General features: G+C 48.7%; 1 protein-coding gene across 1 annotated transcript in view; it reads right to left on the bottom strand.

Moving 5' to 3' along the window:
* The window catches only part of MTR (5-methyltetrahydrofolate-homocysteine methyltransferase), a 1,960,411-nt gene that overhangs the window by 1,223,238 nt on the left and 717,755 nt on the right, over positions 1-19,418 (bottom strand). The window lies entirely within an intron of this gene.

Genomic DNA, 19,418 nt, shown 5'->3' with positions numbered 1-19,418 from the left:
TTTTAATTTATCGCTTGAGCTTGACTTGCTAATAATTGGCTTTTTTCTCTTAGATGGTTTACCACTGGAGTATCTGTTGGAGCATCACTAGGCCAGACTCCCAGATATTTAAATGATTGAACTTGCTCAATTCTCTCTCCGTCCAAGAACCATGTGTGCCGATTTTTCCCTTTATTTGAATTTCCGAAGTTTACGATCTTATATTTGTCCTTGTTTATGACCAAACCATTGGTCTTGATGTAAAATTGCAGGGTGTCCAGTTGGTGTTGGAGGCCAACAGGTGTTTGATCTATCAGGACCAAATCATCTGTGTAGAGTAAACACGGTAACCGGGTCTCCCCAACCGTTGGTGGAAATGATCTGATCGAAAGGTTGGGTTGTTTCGTATCAGCCAGAAAAAAATTAAAACAGGGCCAAAGCCATCGGGCATCCTTGCTTCACTCCCTTGGCCATTGGAATTTGATAATAGACCAGACTGATTTAGACAAACTCTCTTTGTTGTGGCACAGTGCATTGCTACAACTGGTGCCATTAGTGGTTCTGGGCAGTTGTGAGCTTTGAGCTTCTCCCACAATTTGTGACGATTTACTTGGTCAAAGCCCTGGACCAGGTCTATAAAGGCCATGAAGATTTTCAATTTCCTTTCTTGGACACTGCCTTTTAGTATGTTAAGTATTAAGATGTCCTTGGAGATGGTATACACAGGTTTCCAAAAGAGTGAAGACACACCTTCCGATGTTAAGCTGAGTCTTCAAATGGTGGCGGCCAAAGGGAGCAAGGAATGAACAAGTTCCAAGGGTTGCTAACGATAACAGGAACCGGTATGGAACGGAGAGCTGAAGGTAAGCTGGAACCACCGCAGTGGACCAGAAGGATTCCATTATGAGAAGGAGCACTCCGGAGCGGGTTAAGGAGAAATGGTAAGTGAACAAATAGTATAGGAAGGTATGAAAGAGAAATGGTGTGAAACCGCAAGAGAGGGAATAGTATGCAGCGGCATGGGAGGAAAGGATAGTCATAAAGGCGTTCCTAAACAGACATGCCGGAATCAGGAAGGAGCAGGTAAGCGGCCGAGACCGGTGACAATTTTAGAATAGCCTGCAACTGAGATTGTGGCAACAGACGGCGCCGGAAGGCAGAGAAGACAGCACAACTAGCAATGAACAAGGAAGCAGAGAAAGACCAGGTTGCAAGGGACCGAAACAGACTGGAATAAGTAGATAGCTTCTGCAGACAGAACGAACTGTAGACACTACAGCAGGCTCCATAGATGGATACAACGTGCCGTGCGGACAAAGTGGTGCGTTGTTATAGTAGCGTCACCATCTAGCGGCAGCCATCTTGAGTGAGGACATCGGTTCCAAAGTAGCCGACGTGCAGCATGACATATTGACAAGGCAGCCCCGGGCCGAACATTCACCACATCCAATTGTTGCTCCGGAACCTTCCACCCCAGGCATCAAACCCATCTTGCCCGTGACCCGCCACCAAATGTATTGAGAACTAATTGCCCCAGGGAGATAGGATCCAGACTGTATAACGCACATAACCATTGCCCCAGGGTGTGTATGCCTAAGAGCTATGCACACGGGGAACAAAGAAATACCTCAGTTGTCCTCCACTGGTTTCCAAAGCTTACACCGAATGGACGGGAGCCGAGGGATGCCTTTTAAATAAGAGCCAAACAAAAGAGGTGATGGCTGGAAGGTTTAGAATAAATCTTAACCTCCTGGCATTGCTCTGGGCAACCCTCGAGACCATCGTTCTTCGCCTGCCAAGCCATTACAAAAGGGGAAACACCATATGCAAATCAGGCTTGGTCCCACCCCCAAAGAGGTATTCCAGCCCGAACTGCTAGGTCACATCCCTTCTGCACGAGACCACAAGCATCCCCAGACATGTTTCAACCTTGTTGGGCATCATCAGTGAGGAGTAGCTTGGGTCTCTAGGCCCAGCAGGCACGGGACCCACGTCTGGGCATACCCGTCCCACTCGGGGTGACAATAGCAAAACAAAAGAGGTGATGGCTGGAAGGTTTAGAATAAATCGTAACCTCTGGCATTGCTCTGGGCAACCCTCCAGACCATCGTTCTTCGCCTGCCAAGCCATTACAAAAGGGGAAACACCATATGCAAATCAGGCTTGGTCCCACCCCCAAAGAGGTATTCCAGCCCAAACTGCTAGGTCACATCCCTTCTGCACGAGACCACAAGCATCCCCAGACAATTTTCAACCTTGTTGGGCATCATCAGTGAGGAGTTGTCATGATCTCTGCTTCCAAAAGGTCAGGGTTTTCCCAACTCCCTTGGAAGCAGATCCATAACCCAGGTTCCGAGGGCCAACCAGTCCCAATTGGGACCTTTTGGACCCAGTCCTGCGCCAGTGGCACCAGGCTCATAAATATGCCCAGTCCCAGCGCTGGAAGCGCCGGGCTCATAATGCTTGGGTGGACTTACCTGCAGCAGACCATGCTGCTTACTTGCCTGCCAGCTGAGCCTCTGATCCTCTTCTGTTTGGAACTACTTTTCCTGTTGGGTGGGGCAGGAGCCACTCCCTAGATTCAGAACACTGGAACTCTTCTGGAAAGCAGGAACTCTTTTCTTACCTAGGCGTGGCTGTGGAAGGAGACACCTAAGCAGTACAGGAGGCTATTTAAACCACACCCGGTGGATGAATCTTGCTTTGCGTTATTCTGCATCCTCTGCAGCAGAACGCTCATCGTGTCTTCTGCATCGGATCCTGGGCCTAAGGAAAAAGGCTTACCATCCTGAATCCAGTCTTCAGCAACACCTATAAAGACAAGAAAGAACAGGTTAGCATTCCGGCATCTGAAAGACAAAGGCTTACCTACTCTTCGTGCGCTCCGGAGGTCTTCACACTGCATTCCGGCATCTGAAAGACAAAAGCTTACCGACTCTTCGCACGCTCCGGAGGCCTTCGGCGCTGCATCCTGCATCTGAAAGACAAAACAAGGTGCGTTTAAAGACATTGGGGAACTTTAATACTCATGTGCCATTACTCCTTTCCACATCAACCCCAGTGGGTATTCCGGCACCCTGCAGCCGCTCCGAACTCGTACCTGCAAAATAAAAGACAGTTAGAGCGCATCGTGAAGCAGGCAACAAGCGCTTACTTACGTGCTTCCAGGCGCTTCTATTCATCACACGGACTCCATCTTCAACTCACTTCAGCCCGTCATCCGCCATCGCCGGAACCTGCAAAACAAGAGACATCATTGCTAAAGACTTTAAAGACAATAGAATTACTCGAAACTTACCGTTCGTGCAGTAAACGACGGACAGCAGTCCTCTGAAGTCAAGAGGCCTGCGCTACCGATCCAGTGAAGAAACTGGTTACAGCACCCTGCCCCGAGGCAGATGGAGAGCTCGGCATTCACTTACCTAAGGTGAGAGCGTTAACCTTTGGGGGTCTACAGGAGAGCAAAAAAGGAAAGAGATAGGGACACCCCAATAACCCCAGTTCATTAATCCCATATTTTCTGTCTTCAGACATCTTACTCTTGAAGTCAGGCATACAGTGCACAGAGGTCCAGCCCAAAGAGCCAACCGGGTGCTACACATCACCTTTGAAGATACGGTAGTCGCCCAGTCCAGACCGGCGCCTCTGCGAGAATCAGGTGAGCATTACTGGAGTAGCTTGGGTCTCTAGGCCCAGCAGGCACGGGATCCACACGTCTGGGCATACCCGTCCCACTCGGGGTGACAATAGCAAAACAAAAGAGGTGATGGCTGGAAGGTTTAGAATAAATCTTAACCTCTGGCATTGCTCTGGGCAACCCTCCAGACCATCGTTCTTCGCCTGCCAAGCCATTACAAAAGGGGAAACACCATATGCAAATCAGGCTTGGTCCCACCCCCAAAGAGGTATTCCAGCCCGAACTGCTAGGTCACATCCCTTTTGCACGAGACCACAAGCACCCAAAAAAGTTATTTGATGATGATTTTGATAGGCAGGGAAATCCTCGTCAGGGTAGGGATAGTGAGGCATTCATCAAACCCTTTTGAGTTAATAAAATGGCATCTTTTGAAAAACCTTCACAAAGTTGTCTGCCTCTTATATGCCTTGTAGTAAACAACGCTTTATTGCACTCGTTATGTTCGCAAAATATTTCAATGTTTCCTTGGACAGATTCCGCTATTTTTAACTTGAATTAAAAAAATGTAACTTGATAAATCCCAGACTAGGGCATATGTTTGGCTATGTTGTGCACCAACAGCATGAGAAGAGGTGCAGCATATCGGTTTGACATGTCTGTCAATTTGAGGGGCGTGTGATAGGATTTAACTGCCACGAGTGCACTTGAAATTAGGGCAATGGATCCACAGATACAATTAGCACATTATGGTGGTTTCCTGAGTTTTGCATGTGTAAATGTGAGAAAACTGAAGGTAAGATTAATTGGAAAAAAAATTCAGATCGATATATATGCCCTATCCATTAGGCAAATAGAATTCCTGAGAGAACTTGCTCTTTAATAGATATACCATGAATCACTCAAATAAATCAAAAGCAGCTAAAAGTTTCTTTAGTGGCCTTAAGGCAATCAAGCAAGAACATCTGTAATCTTTGTCACATCAATGACATCTGGCTAGGCGGAAGAGGAAGAGGAAGGTGTCTCAGTCGTTGATAACAGATCTGGTCGAACCACTTCAAGACTGGATTACTGATGAGTTGTGCCAAAGAAACACCTGGTATGTGCATTATTTAAAACCTATAGAAGGCAGTAGGATGGCTGGTGTCTATAAAGGTTGAAAGAAAAACAAGTGATGCTTATGAATACATGTTTTTACACTGTGTCCTTTTAATCCTCCCTTTCCGACATATGGCAACCGCTGGAAGTTGTCTAATCTATGCCAGCTTTTTTTAAACCTGGAGTTCAGCAGTGCTCCTCCTCTTCCCCTCTAGCTCATGTCTGCATGTGACTGGTAAGATCTTCAGGAATTTTAATCTAGAATTTCAGAGTTGGACTGATGACATCCAAATGGTTCTCACAGTGCCAGGCATTTCCTGATTAGCAAGAGCAACACATTCCTGCCCCCCTTTGAGTCTGGTCTTACTCAAAAGGGTCCTCCTACCAACAAAATCGCACCAAAATGAAACCTCTAGTGCAATGGTCTTCCAACTATGGGGCTGGCCCTCCTAGTAGGGCTTGAAGGACGGCCCTAGGGGTGTGTGAGGATCTTCAAAAAGGGAGTATGGCGACTGCTTTTAATATAAAATATAAGCACATATGGCAGCTGGGGGGCATGACAACAATATTTTTACTCAAGGGGGGCTCATTCATAAACTTGTTTGAATACCACTGCTCCTGTGATAGAAACTGTAGTGTGAAGGTAGGAGGATGGGGTGGAAAACCGTTCCATTGCGCCCTGCTCTTAATGTCACAAAGATTATCAACTTATTACTATTTCATTAGACTTGTGGTAAGAAATTCTGGTGAAGACTTTGTCGGTTTGAAATGCCTTCTTTATCAAAATAGGGTTATCAACATAAAGTATAGCCCTCCACACGTGTTTCTTCGTCAGTGTTTGCAGACAATTCCTCAGGAGGTATAAGCCTTACATTTGGCTGCTTTTTTTTAAAACAACAAAGCACAAAACAGAAAAAACAAACATTTCAGAATGTCACTATTTATCTTATGTTTGACAGCATTTCTATTAAATAAACACATGAATGCTAAAAACAAGAATCCAAGAACACTTTAGAGCTATTTTTAAAGAAGACATCAGATATCCTCTTGGGTACCACCATTCAATGGAACACAAAGGAGAATCAAAGAATAACATGAAATTCTATGGGATTGAAAACATTAAAAAGCCACCAAGAGGTGGAAATCTGGAAAAAATTCCAAGACCCAGAGAAGTGTTTTGGATTTGTACCATGGACACCTGCCACAGCGGTTTAAATGTGGACGCTGAGATGATTCATATTTTGTAAAGAATCACCAAATTAGCAAAAAGGCTGTTCATCCCTTGAAAGTACTGCATGGATGTATGGTATAGTGAATCCAAATCATAACTGTTCAAATGATACTTTCTACCTTTATATATTTCACTATTGTCTTTCACCCTTATAAATTTCATAATCACATATGTAGTTTATTAGAAAAGCAGAACGCTAGTAGTTAAAGCCAAATAAGAGTTTAGCCTATTTAATTCTAGAATACAAGTCACAACAGGAAGGCTCTCAAAGCCTTTTAAAGCATTGTCCTACAGGGAAAAATACCCAATCCAGGATGGAGGACCTGTGGCCATGTGACAACAAATCACACGTGATCACAACTCCACTTTCAAATAATCAAACAGACTATACATTAGCGCGTTGTTAGTCTGTAAACTATAATCATGTCCAATTCCTTACAAATTATAATTATTAGATTACAATAAGCAAATTATGTTCGCCAATTTTTATCAATTATACTTTCCCGATCCAAAATGGCGGACCAGCAGGCAAGTGACAATGAGGCACACGTGATCGGAGTCCACACAAGTTTAAACTCTTAGCGCTGCAAGCACCTGACCGAAGGTTATCATGCCGCAACTATCATCATAACTTAGCGAAAGAAGCTAGAGTTAAGCGGGAACCGCTGCGCTTTTCATAGAGCCTCAATTTGACAAAAATACAATTCTAAATCGGCATAAATAATATGATCAAATGTACCTTATGTTAAGTACAGCTGCTCTTTTCCGTCCAGGACCATTACCAAATCTAGCCAAAACAAAGCTCACAGTAAAGCAAGCCAAAGCGAACTATCCGTTTTACATGTGCATAGACTTAGCAGAACGCATGTTCCATGCACAGTAGTGAGTATACAATTTCTTTTTCTGCATGTGTAAGTCCACAACTCAAAAAGCATGACAACTTCTTTGTGTTTATTTAATAGAAATGCCATCAAACATAAGATAAATAGCGACATTCTGAAATGTTTGTTTTTTCTGTTTTGTACTTTGTAGTTGTTTTTGAAAAAAAGCCAAACGTAAGGCTTATCCCTTCTGAGGAATTGTCAGCAAACACCGACGAGGAAAAACACGTCGAGGGCTATACTTTATGTTGGCAACCCTATTTTGATAAAGAAGGCATTTCAAACCGACAAAGTCTTCACGAGAATTTCTTATCACAAGTCTAATGAAATAGTAATAAGTTGATGAAATCTTTGTGACATTTAGAGCCGGGCGCAATATAACGGTTTTCCACCCCCTTCTCCTACCTTCAGTCTACCAATCATTCTGATCAGCCTCAGAATAAGGAACCATGATGCAACCTGACTCATTTCAGCAATAGTAATTAACTGACACTCAACTCATATTCATATAACGGGTTCGGCACAAGTTGCGTTTAGGCTGAAAAACATCTCATATACTAGAAACTGTAGTGGCAGGTTCTATAAACACGTTTACTACGATCCTTTAGTACAACAAAAGTATTTGTTACTTAAGCCCCTCTACAAGAAATACAATGGCTAAATAACATGTTATCTGGGAAGCTTCACAGTTAGGAGGGTCTACAACCAGGTTTTAACTCACTTTACTTTTCACAGAGGAGAAACACCAATTTACATATCAGTCCAGCACAGCAATGAGAGGACTAAATTGAGACGGCTTCATCTCACTGACGAGGCCCAACTCAATAGAAACACTTATTTGGGGTTGATGTGGGTACTCTTTGTTAGGGAGAATTCTCTATGAAGGCTCATTTCCCAAACCTAGTGAGTCCCCCAGCAGCTTTGCTGGATTTTTGGGATTTACTTTTTTCTCCTGCTAAGAGTGAGACTCTTTTACTCCCACTCTTAGACATGATTTGAGGTGTTCCTTTAACTTTCCATGTGTTTTATGGGCTATGGAATCTTTTACTCCATAGGGTCTCATGTGTTTTTGATGTGGGTTACACAGCACCCTCCGTGCCGTAACCCACCAGGGGGTGTCGTAGCGACCCCCCCCAACATAGACTCCATACCCTGGGACTGACTACTGTCTCCCAGGGCATGTAAAAGTCAACATTGACTTTGCTAGTCCCAAATTATGAACAGAAACCAGTACAAACCATTATATTGTGGACGTACTGATCGGGGCAATTCGATTGCCCCGGGGTCGTCTGTTCGAGGGGGCACGTCTCCGTCCCCCAGATCGCGTTTTGGCTGGTGGCAGTGGATACTACTTTTTATATTCGACCGCGAATATATCTCTATGGGATTTTCCCATTGTTCGAGGCTACCAACTTTAATTATTTAATTCTAATAGCCTTGAACATACCGCCGGTTTATTTAATTAATATTAATTCACCGGTTGGCATTTTCTGCCAGAACTCGATTCTAAAATGGCGTTTGTGTTCTCTTCTGTGACTCCAACCCAAGTCGAGCCCTTTGTTCCACTTTTTGGCAGGCTTCTCCACAGAAATCTCCAAAAGTGGTGCCACTCTGTCTGGGTACCACAGGGGGTGTGGAAGGGGGTTTAGGCACCCTGGACTGAGTTACCTTGGTAACTCAAGTCGCACTCTTGTGTGATTGGCCCAAGTGGTGAGCCGGCCGGCTCGCCACTTAGCATGTTTGATTGACAGCTATGCTGAGTGAATGGGGGTGTGCTGCATAAAAGCAGGGCTTTGGGGACTGGAACTTCAGAAGTCGCCACAGGACCTAAGAATCCGAGGAGGGAGAAGCTGAGCTGACCTGCAACGATGACACCACCGGTGGAGCACTGCTGAACCGTCGCACCACTTTTCCCGACGACAGAGGAGATCTCCAGTCTGGAGAGTCTTCTTCTTTTGACTGGTGGGGATAACCAGTTTTGCCTTCTTTTCACCTTCCTGGAGCATCTCGTGGCCGCTTTGCCCGTGCCAAGGACCCCGGCAACCGGAATACCACGGTTTACCACTACCGCGAAGAGAAGGGTAGTACCTTTTAACCGAAGAACTCCGCGGCTGGTTTCTTCCCTGGCAGTGCAACGACCTTCATCTTTCCTCCACGGCGAGACCTCTTCTTCCTCTGGACGAAACGCCGACTTGCACCTGCTGCCATGAACAACTGCCCCCGCTGGAGCAGCTTCCTTCACACTTAAGGTACTGTGTCCCGCCTGGCGTCCCTTGCGACAGATCGTTCGTTGTCTAATAAGTGAATAGGGTTGTATATATATATATATATATATATATATATATATATATATGATAGTGACTGTGTGCTGAATTTACTTACCTCGTTTTTTTTGCTAGTGTAAATCCCAAGTGTGTCTTTAAATAAATAATTATATACTTTTACACCAAAGCTCTGGTCAGTGTTTGTTTGTGCTACTGTGTCTCTGTACCTATGGTGTATACTCTGCATACTGCCTAACTCTTCTTGAGGGAAGTCTGACTGCTCAGCCACAGCTACCAAGTGAATCTGTGTGGTACAGACTGCTACCAAGTGGGTTTACTGCCAAACACCTGTAGTCTTAAATCTTTTGCAGTGGTCCCTAAGAGAACTGCACAGGTTTCTGCCTAACACTCTTGTACAGTGGAGAATTGCCTGGCGTTTCGTGCTGGAACATCCTGGGTTGTGGGATCAGACATAAGCAAAATAACATATCTTCGCTGGTAAGGTACAATGTGCTCAAACATTATTGTGTAGACCCTTCTTAATGTGGCCACTTTCCCACAGAACAGCCATTCAAATAGTCAAAAAATAGTCATTGGGTGAGGCCACCAGGGGGCACAGGCAAGATGGCAGCCTGATCCACAAGCTCCCTGTATGGCCCAGGGTTAAATGCAGAGATATGCCATAAAAATGAACGTTCCTCCTTCCAAACTATGAAAATCGGGTTTCGGAACGGGTGAGAAATCCAAGGACACTATCGAAACCTGGAGGTGCCCCTGGCCCGGAGATACTTGACGGAGGAGTCTGGTGCTTCCCCTCCCGCATCCAGCCCTGCGACACACACGAGCCGAGGAATGCAAAGTGGCCCGCCACCCTGCAGGGGAGGAGTGCAGCGCTTCATCCAGTTTGCCTGCCCGGCCAACGACGATCCTGCCGGGACACCCTGCTGTAGAGCCGAGCCTCCCTGGGGACCCCAACTGAAAGACATTACGCGGAGAGGACTTATCCGCTCTCAGCCTCTGGGGGGACCGGGGAAGCCGATGTGGCATTGAGAAGGGGGGCAGGCTGAGACGCCGTGTGGCCCGAGACACACCTGGGCCCCTGCAACCCACGGGCTCCAGCGGCGCTGCCTTGCTCTCCTCGTCCCCACCGGCGGATCTCTCGACCTGCCCGGGCCGACGCGGGAGCACGCCCGGGCCCCCTCCCTCCTCCCCGCTTGGGCCCCATACCATAAGACTACCGAGGAGGTCGCCCTAAACACCCGGGGGACGTGGGTGTCCAGACAAGATAGCCCTGAGAGGAGCTGAGGGTGGAGCTACGGCGCAGCAGCAGTGATCACACTGCAACTACTGGGGTTGCCAACCTCCCCGCCCCAGCTGACTCCCCTACAGGCCTGGGCCAACGCTGGAGCGCGCCCAGGCCCCCCCCTCCACCCGCATAAGCCCCACAACGAGGACCGCTTGGGGAGACCGCCCCGGTGACGCGGCGGGGTACAGGAGCCTGACTCCCCACTGGGGGGGCCACACAAGAAGCCCCGGTGAAGGGGGTCCCTGCTCCACCACCCCGCCCAGCTCCTAAAAAGCGGCCCCGGACACCGCTGCAGACTGCTGGGCCCAGGTGAGAACCAGGGGGACCATCAGCCGGGGGACCACCACCCAGACCCGCACGCCCATGGTGGCCTAATTGCGAGTAGCAACGAACCAGAGGAAAGGTGACGCAGGCCACCTCCCAGGGACACTGCCCCTCCTTACCATACTTAGGAGGCACATTGGAGGCATGCGGGGGGGGGGTGCCAAAATAAAGGGAGACTCCCGACTTCGGACTCTGGGGAGTAAGCAAGGCACCACTGGTGATCAGGCTTCGAAGACTGAAGGAGCACAGCGCAGAGGCGATCGTAAAGTTGAAATAAACCCCAAGGACTTGCCCATCACGAAACAGATCACGCGGACTGGGGCGGCGGCGAGTGGGCGGGCTCTGGTTCCGGGGAGACACCATCGGGCGCAACAAGAAGCCACAGAAGTCTAGGGGGAGAGGCATCCCATGAGTTGGAAAGAAACCCTAGCAAAATACCAATTCACACCTGGAGACCTAGAGATGGAAACTGAAGCCCCCTCCACCCGGGCTCCGGACATGAATACCATGCAGAACAATATTCAGACGATCCTCAATGAAATTAGGGGGATGAGAATAGACATGGGAGCCGAGTTGGCCGACCTCAAAGCCAAGGGCTCCACGCTGGAGGACCAAATGGAGGGGGTGGAAAATAACCAAGTGTCCACCAACCTCCTGGAAACGCAGATGGAGGTGAGATTCAGAGAGATGCGGCGCCGGGAGGAGGAACTCCGCCTCAGGGTCGACGACATGGAAAACCGCGAACGGAGAAGCAACCTGCGGATCTTCGGCTTGGCGGAGACCCAGGTGGGCGTAGAGGGCAAGGTACAAGATATCATCAGGATTGTCCTAGGAACTGACTCTGGAGAGACAGTCCTGATTGACAGAGTCCATCGGGCGGCTGGAGGCGGAAGGGGTCCACGCTCAGTGCTAGCGAGACTCCACTACTATAGAGATAAAGCAAGGATACTGGAAAGGGCGAAGACTTTGAGAGACATACAATATGGCAACTCCAGGTTGGCAATCTACCAAGATCTGTCCGCCCTCACACTACAGATGAGAAAAAAATGCGTGGCCATCACCAGATGGCTACAGGAGAAGGGGTTCCAATATCGCTGGGGGCACCCATTCCACTTAGCTTTTGAGTGGCACCAGCTCGTAACAGAAGAAGACATCCAAAGAGCCATTGATGATTTGGTTGGGGACCCCCCCAGGAACATCCAGAGATCAGAGTAGAACTGGCAGGGACCTCAACCGACCCCCACAGGGCCCTGATCTAACTCAGAGGAAGCTCAAGGTGAAAGGCACACGGAAGTTCCAGAAAACTAGGCACCCTCCCGCGGAGGACCCTCATGAGCACAATGGAAATTTCACAAGGCTAATCTCTGTATTGAAGTTGCTTACACGATCCCCTGAGGGTTTTTCAAATTGGAGGAAACACATGCTGCCCTGAGGTGTTGCTATAGTTGGCAGGTTTTTGTTCAATGGGCATGATACGAAGATGGGGGGCCACTCGATGAGGTTTGAGAAGTCATGTATCTTAGGGTCTTTGCACTCAGCCCCCAAGACTGGAGGGAGTTTTTTATTTTCGACTCTCACCACATGCCAATGTGCTGAGGAGCTCACAGTTGGAGGGGGGCAAATTGCATGTTATGGGCATATGGAGGGGAATATGGCCGGGGGACCATCATTGGGACTCCGATGTTAACCGAAATCGGGAAATGTTCTTGAGCGGAGGACAGGAGGGAATGTCCCACACCACTGAATCTCCCGGGGCCAGGGTAGTAACCCTGGTGGTTCGTTGACTAACGCTGATGTGTGTTGGGTGACAGAGACGAACGCCTTACAAAATGGGTAAAGGAGATCGGGAACAAGGGAGGGGGAGGGATAAGGGTAATGGGGACACCACGCCATGGAGCTGCGGGCTAAGCGAAGAGATGGTTCAGGGGGACCACACTGGAATTCTACAGGACAAGGGTAGCGACAATCATGGTTGAAGGTCGGATTGGTACGCTCAACGTTAAGGGCCTAAATTCACAGAACAAGCGCTCTCTCACAAGCAACATGTTCCGCAAACAAAAACTGCCAGCCCTCTTCTTACAAGAAACACTACAGGAGGGGGGAAGAGTCGACGATAAAGGGGAAGGAGATAGGAAGGAACTTTTGGGCCTCACACAAATACTCCAAGAAGGAGGGAGTGGGTATTCTCCTTGGAAAATCGATGTATCTCGCCGAGGTTGAGACAAAAAGGGGCTTTGGAGGTAGATTTCTTGGGATCAAGGGGCTATCTCAGGGCACACGTGTCACACTGGCCACTCTGTACGCACCCAATGTTGGGCAGGTCAAATTCATCCATAGGAATGGGCGGAGGATGCAATGATCCGGTGCGGAGATTTTAACCTCATCACTGACCCCCGACTAGACTGGTGGTCTGCTAAAGGTGTAGGGCCAAAGGAACCCACGAAGGATAACCTCGCCATGAGGGACCTCCTACAAGAATACTACTGGGTAGATGTATGGCGAAAATGTTGGCAAACTCCTTGGAGATACACGTTCTTTCCCCCCCGCCGCACCAAACATATACTAGAATTTACTTACTATTGGTATCAGAGGAGGGAGGAGGGGAGATTGGAAACCCGGCAGTTGAGGCAGTGACTTGGTCGGACCATGAGCTTCTAGTCATGGACTGGCGACTGCAAGGCACCCCGAAGTCATATAGGTGGCGCTGTAACGATACCCTCATGAGAGACCAGGTGTTCAAAGAATTCTTACGGAAAGAAATAGAAGCCTACTTTGTAACAAACGACACAGGGGAGAAGCCAATGGCCACAGTTTGGGAGGCAGCAAAGGCCACCTTCCGGGGTCTCCTTATCGCGGAGTGCTCGAGGAGGGAAAGGGAACTAATAGAATCCAAACTCTGCGAGGACCTACGGGTCATGAGGGCACAGCTCACTAAGGGGGATGTAGATCGTGAAAACCTCCTGGGTGAAATGAGAGAAAAAAGACAAGCCCTACATACAGTCTTAATTGGAGAGGTGGTCAAAAAAATGAGATCCACGAAGCAGAGATAATACGAGAAGGGAGACAAGGTTGGGACCCTTTTGGCACAGAGGCTGAGGGGGGAATAGAGCAGACAGACGGGTCGAGGGTATCAGGGATGGGGTGGGCAACATTCAAACAAAACCCGAACACATAGCTGAGTCACTTGCGGGGTTTTATAAGGAGCTGTACACTAAACAGGAAGGTGAATCCCCAGATGAGATCCGAAGATACCTCGAGGATCACCCTCTACCCAATCTCACAAAACCAGAGAGGGAAGCCTTGGAAAGGGAAATATCAGAGGTAGAGGTGGATGGGGGCTATTAAACAGCTGAAGGTGGGTAAGACCCCAGGGGGGGGTGGATACACAGCTGACTTCTTTAAACAATATCAATCGGTGCTGATACAACCGATAACCAAGCTATTTAACCAAATTAAGACCCCGGAGACCATCCCACTGACATTCCTACAGGCCATACGGTGATACCAAAGCCTGGTAAGGACCTGGCGGAATGTGGTTCTTTTAGGCCCATCTCACTCTTGAACATTGATGCAAAGATCTTTGCCAGGATTCTGGCAACACGCCTGGAAAGGTGTCTCCCCCGACCGCTCCACCCAGACCAAGTAGGTTTTGTGCTAAACAGACAGAGGGCCGACAGAATGAGCAAAACTATCCACATATTAAGCTCAAAGGTAGTCAGAGCAGAGGGTGCTCTTCTCCTATCCCTGGACGCGGAGAAGGCGTTCAACAGGGTGAGTTGGGCTTTTATGGAGGGGGTTTTGTCGTCCCTGGGGATGGGGCCAAAGTGGCGAGGGTGGATAACCGCCCTTTATTCTGACCCCTCAGCAAAGGTGGTGGTAAACGGTGGTGAATCAGTAACCTTTCCACTGAAAAGGGGCACTAGGCAGGGGTGCCTTTATCCCCCCTCATATTTGCATTCGTGATGGAACCCTGGGCCATAGCGATTAGGGGGAACGAAAAAATCAAAAGGTATCAAGATAGGGGAAACCAACTGTAAGATGAGCTAATTTGCTGATCTGTTGCTATATTTCACCAACCCATCCCAATCTGTCCCCGAGGTACTGAACAGCCTGGAACGATATAGGGCCCTCGCGGGCTATAGGGTAAACCTAGAAAAGTCAGTCGCATTCATGACGGGACAGCTCGATGAGGTAGAGAGGCAATACATTGAGGACCTCCCCTTCTGTAAACAAGCTGAGGGATTCTGTCACCTGGAGATCCAGATACCGCCAAACCTAGCCGATCTTTTCAACGCTAACTACCCACCCCTGTGGTCGGTAATTAAACGAGACTTGGAACGATGGGCAAAATCTGGCCTCTCATGGATGGCACGCCTCAATTCAATTAAAATGGTGATCCTCCCTAAGTTCTTGTACCTATTTCAAATACTCCCGACCCAGTGTTACGCTCACCTGGTTCCCACGGGGGCGTCGACCAGAACTGGGCCGCTGTTTCCACCAGCGTGACGTGTAGCGCCGAGATGACTGACTGGACTGGCCCGCTCAGCCTAGTTTGTCTGGCTCGCAAGAATATTCTTCTGCAAAGGAGAAGAGGAATTAACCACCCGTGGAATTGAGTGTCAACCCACCTTCCCCACTCCCGTTGTCTTCCCACAGATCACTCTTGATGTCCCCTCCTTAGTCTCACCTGATGGTTTGGAAGGATGAGCTCTCCATCCTGCATCGACCGCAGGGGCGCGTTGATGACCAGTTACTTCACTGGCGTAGAGGAATCAGTGAGTTCCAGTATTGACTCTAAAGTCCAATTGTTCATAAGAGTTCAAATGTCTGATCTTCACTCTGTCCGATTCCTTGCAGGTTGTCGATTAATCCACTCGAAGATTTCCAAATGGCACTTGGTAAGATTGAGGTAAGTCTATTGTGGTTTTCCCCTTAGGGGCCTGGGTAGGGCGATGAAGCAGAGTTGACTGTGCCGACCCGAGATGAGGTGAGACCCCCGTGGTAAATCAGGTAAGTTTTGTGGGGGGGGGGTAACTGATATTGTCTTTGCTTTCTCCCCTTAGGGGCCGGGGTACGGCGATGAAGCAGAGTTGACTGCGCCGACCCGAGATGAGGTGAGTACCTCCCGTGGTAAATCAGGTAAGTCCTTGGGGGTAGCTTGTATAGCCTTAGAGAGTCCCCTTGCTCACCTTGCTGTCTTTGTCTACTTAGGTGTCGGAGGGCGGCCGCGAGATGGAGAGAGCGTGATGGAATGCTGAAGTACCGCCAAGCAGGTGAGTTCAGCGCGGCGCCGTAGGAATGCGAAGCGATACTTCAAAGACTTCTGTCTTTCAGTTCCGTGGCGAAATGGATCAGGATTCAGGTAAGGATTAAAGTTTAAACTCCTGTTCTAACCTTTATCCTTCTTTTCTTCTTGTTTCAGGAGTCCCAGGACTGAAGCGGGCGTGTCTGAAGACTGGAGCTGCTGAAAACACGGTGAGCGTTACGCTGCAGCAAGCAGAATAACGCGAAGCACGTGTGGCTGTCCGGGCGTGGTTTAAATAGCCTTGGAAGAAGATCCAGGTAAGTATTCTTCCACAGCCCCACCCAAGTAACAAAATAGTCCCTTCAGTAAAATAGTCCCTCCTAAGCCTCATTTGGCTTGAGTCTTCATGCAGCATGGTCTGCCTCAGGTGAGTATGCAGCATGGTCTGCTTCAGGTAAGTTATCAATAATGAGCCTGGCGCCCATGGCGCCAGGACTGACTTTATCTTTATGAGCCTGGCGCCATAGGCGCCAGGACTGCACCCAAACAGCCCCTAACTGGGGCTTTTGGGCATGCTCCAAGTGGCATGATGCCTGCTGCTGGGCCTGGTCTGGTCTTCCGGGGGCAGGCATCATGACACCCAGATACCGAAGCTGTTCCTTCTTGAGGTTAGGCGGGCCCTCCTGCACTACCTCTGGGCAGGAAAGTCCCATAGAATCGCCTACGATACATTGACAAGCCCCAAAGATGAGGGTGGAGTGAACTTCCCAGACTTACACATATTATAAGGCATCACAACTGCAAATTCTGGTTGATCACTTTGTGATGGGACCAATGAAACAGTGGGTAGAATTGGACAACGTGCTTTTCTCCCCAGTTACATTGGACGAATGGTTGTGGGTCCCCAAGGCACGCACCCAGAGGAGAATTTTGAATCACCCATTCATGGGGGTACTGTGGTCCATATGGAAAGAGGGGGGGTTACCTTAGATGGCTCACGATGTGGCCCTCGGCCCTAAGCTGTATCTGGGCTCCCCCACTCTGGAATGGAATTGATGAACCATTAGCCTTCCAACAATGGTATGAAGCGGGTATCGGCAGGGCAGGGCAGCTTTGGGTGGACAGATCATTTATATCCCTGGAGAGCTGAAGGAGGCTCTAGGTCTCAACAACCTCTCCCCTTTCCGATATCTGCAACTGAAGGGGGCCCTTACTGAAAACAGATGGGGGACACTCTTAGGAGGGACCTAACAGACTTTGAGAAATTTCTAATCACATAAGGGGACCAAAGGTGTGATATCGAGGCTCTACGGCCTTTTGTTGCTCTCCGCCCCATGGGATCGCCCACCCGCCCATGTACAATGGGAAAAAGACCTAGACACCCCCATCACTGAAAGGAGATGGTCCAAGATCTGCAGACTAGCCAATCGCTCCACAGCTGCGCCCCAATACCGCCACCAGGCCCTGAAATTGATCCACAGATGGCATTACCCCCCACAGAGGATAGCCAGGATGAGAAAGGGCTATGACACACCCTACTGGAAATGTCACACTGAAAGGGGGAACTATGTGCATATGTGGCGGAAATGTCACGTGGTGCAAACCTATTGGCGCGAGGGCCCGTCCTGGATAAAGGAGGTGGATGGAATTGAAAGAACCCTATCCCAGTGGTTAATGTTGTTTGGCATTGAAGTAGAGGGAGGTTCGAAAGTGGCACATGACCACATGTTACAGGTCATGTTAGTCGCTGCCAGATGTTTTTGGGCCCAAAAATGGAGGGCAGCCCAACCTCCGGGGGAAAGGGAGTGGGTTACTAAATTACGCGCCATATATGACATGGAATTCCTGACCCATTCGATTGATGAATCTAAGACTAATATTGAGGGCCTATGGCTCCCCTTCTTTAAAAAATATGGGAGAGCAGTCTGAGGGATATGGAACTCTTTAGATAGACCGCTGGACCTGACCACCGGCCTCGGAGCACCCTACCCCCAAGGACTGGGGGGGCCCGATGGGGTGGAGGACTCCTTCGGACTGCAGGGCCCTACGTTTTGAGCGCCCGCATGCGGACTATCCTTCGTTTGCAATGTGTCATAACATATCGTGTTGGACCCCGGATGTAATTGTTATCCCAGGATCCATGGCGGTGAGGAGGGAGGGGGAAGAGGGAAAGGTTGTGATTGAATTTGTGTCTGTTCTTGTGGTTATATTGTGGTTTCATTAATGTCATAACACAAAACTTCAATAAAACTGAATTTTCAAAAAAAAAAAAAAAGTCATTGGCGCCTCTCTGCGAGAACCAATACGGCTAAATTACCTGTTCTTTGGGAAGGTACCCACTCGAGAGTCCGCAGCCACACTTTAGCTCGCTGTACCTTTCACAGAACGTTTAAGTTACTTACCTGTAACTATTGTTTCCCAGCATGGGTTTGGCATGGATTCACATTCTCATGAATATTCCCCGTCGTCAGGCTGGGAATCCTCGGTAAAACAAAGAACAGTTTCAGTTTTACTTTCACTCAAAAAAAGTATTTCTCCTCTAAACCAATCACTGTCCTGTGGGTCATACTGGCCCCATCCAATGACAGTCCTCTCCCTAAGCCCGGCCTCTGGCAGCCATCTTCAGATTTGGTAAGCACGTAAAGTGGCAGTATGACCAAGAATGGCCGGAGGGAGGGTTCACATGTGAATCCATGCCAGTCCCATGCTGGGAAACAATAGTTACAGGTAAGTAACTTAAACCTTCTCTAGCATGGGGTCTGGCATGGATTCACATGCTCATGATTAACGAATACACAGCAGTCCACATTACACAACCACAGTAGGTGGCAAGGCTCAACAGAAGCAATTAACACCTACCCCAGGAACAGACTCACCTCAAACAAACAAGTTGCATAGCACTGCCTGGTCGACTTTGGACTCCTCCCTGGAATGACGCAGTAGAACTTCGTGAAGGTATGTGTGGACCTCCAAGTTGCAGCACTGCAGATGTCAAGCAGGGACACACCAGAAAGGAAAGCCATTGTTGCAGTGATCGCTCCAGTGAAATGGGCTTTCAGACAGCCCGGCAGAGGTTGGCTTGTCAGCCGATGACAGTGCATGATGCATCCTGAGAGCCACCTTGAAATGGAAGCCTTGGACAAGGCATTGCCATGGTTCACAGGACCAAAGTCCACAAACAATTGAACAGTCTTCCGAATACTCTTCGTGCGTGCCACATAGAACTTCAGAACACAAGCAATGTCCAGCGAATGCAATGCCCTCTCTGCCGGTGACAAAGGTTTCGGGAAGAAAACAGGCAACACCAAGGGCTTGTTGAGGTGGAATTCCGACGGAACCTTTGGCATGAAAGAGGGGTGTTTACGCAGTACCACCCTCGATTCGTAGAAAGTCAGATATGGTTGTTTGCAGGATAGGGCTTGGATCTCAGCCACACGTTTGGCAGAGCTGATGGCC

Source organism: Ambystoma mexicanum, chromosome 4q (genome assembly GCF_040938575.1).
Source record: "Ambystoma mexicanum isolate Mex_15411 chromosome 4q, UKY_AmexF1_1, whole genome shotgun sequence".
Lineage (NCBI taxonomy): Eukaryota > Metazoa > Chordata > Amphibia > Caudata > Ambystomatidae > Ambystoma > Ambystoma mexicanum.
This window is presented reverse-complemented; position numbering and strand designations above follow the sequence as displayed.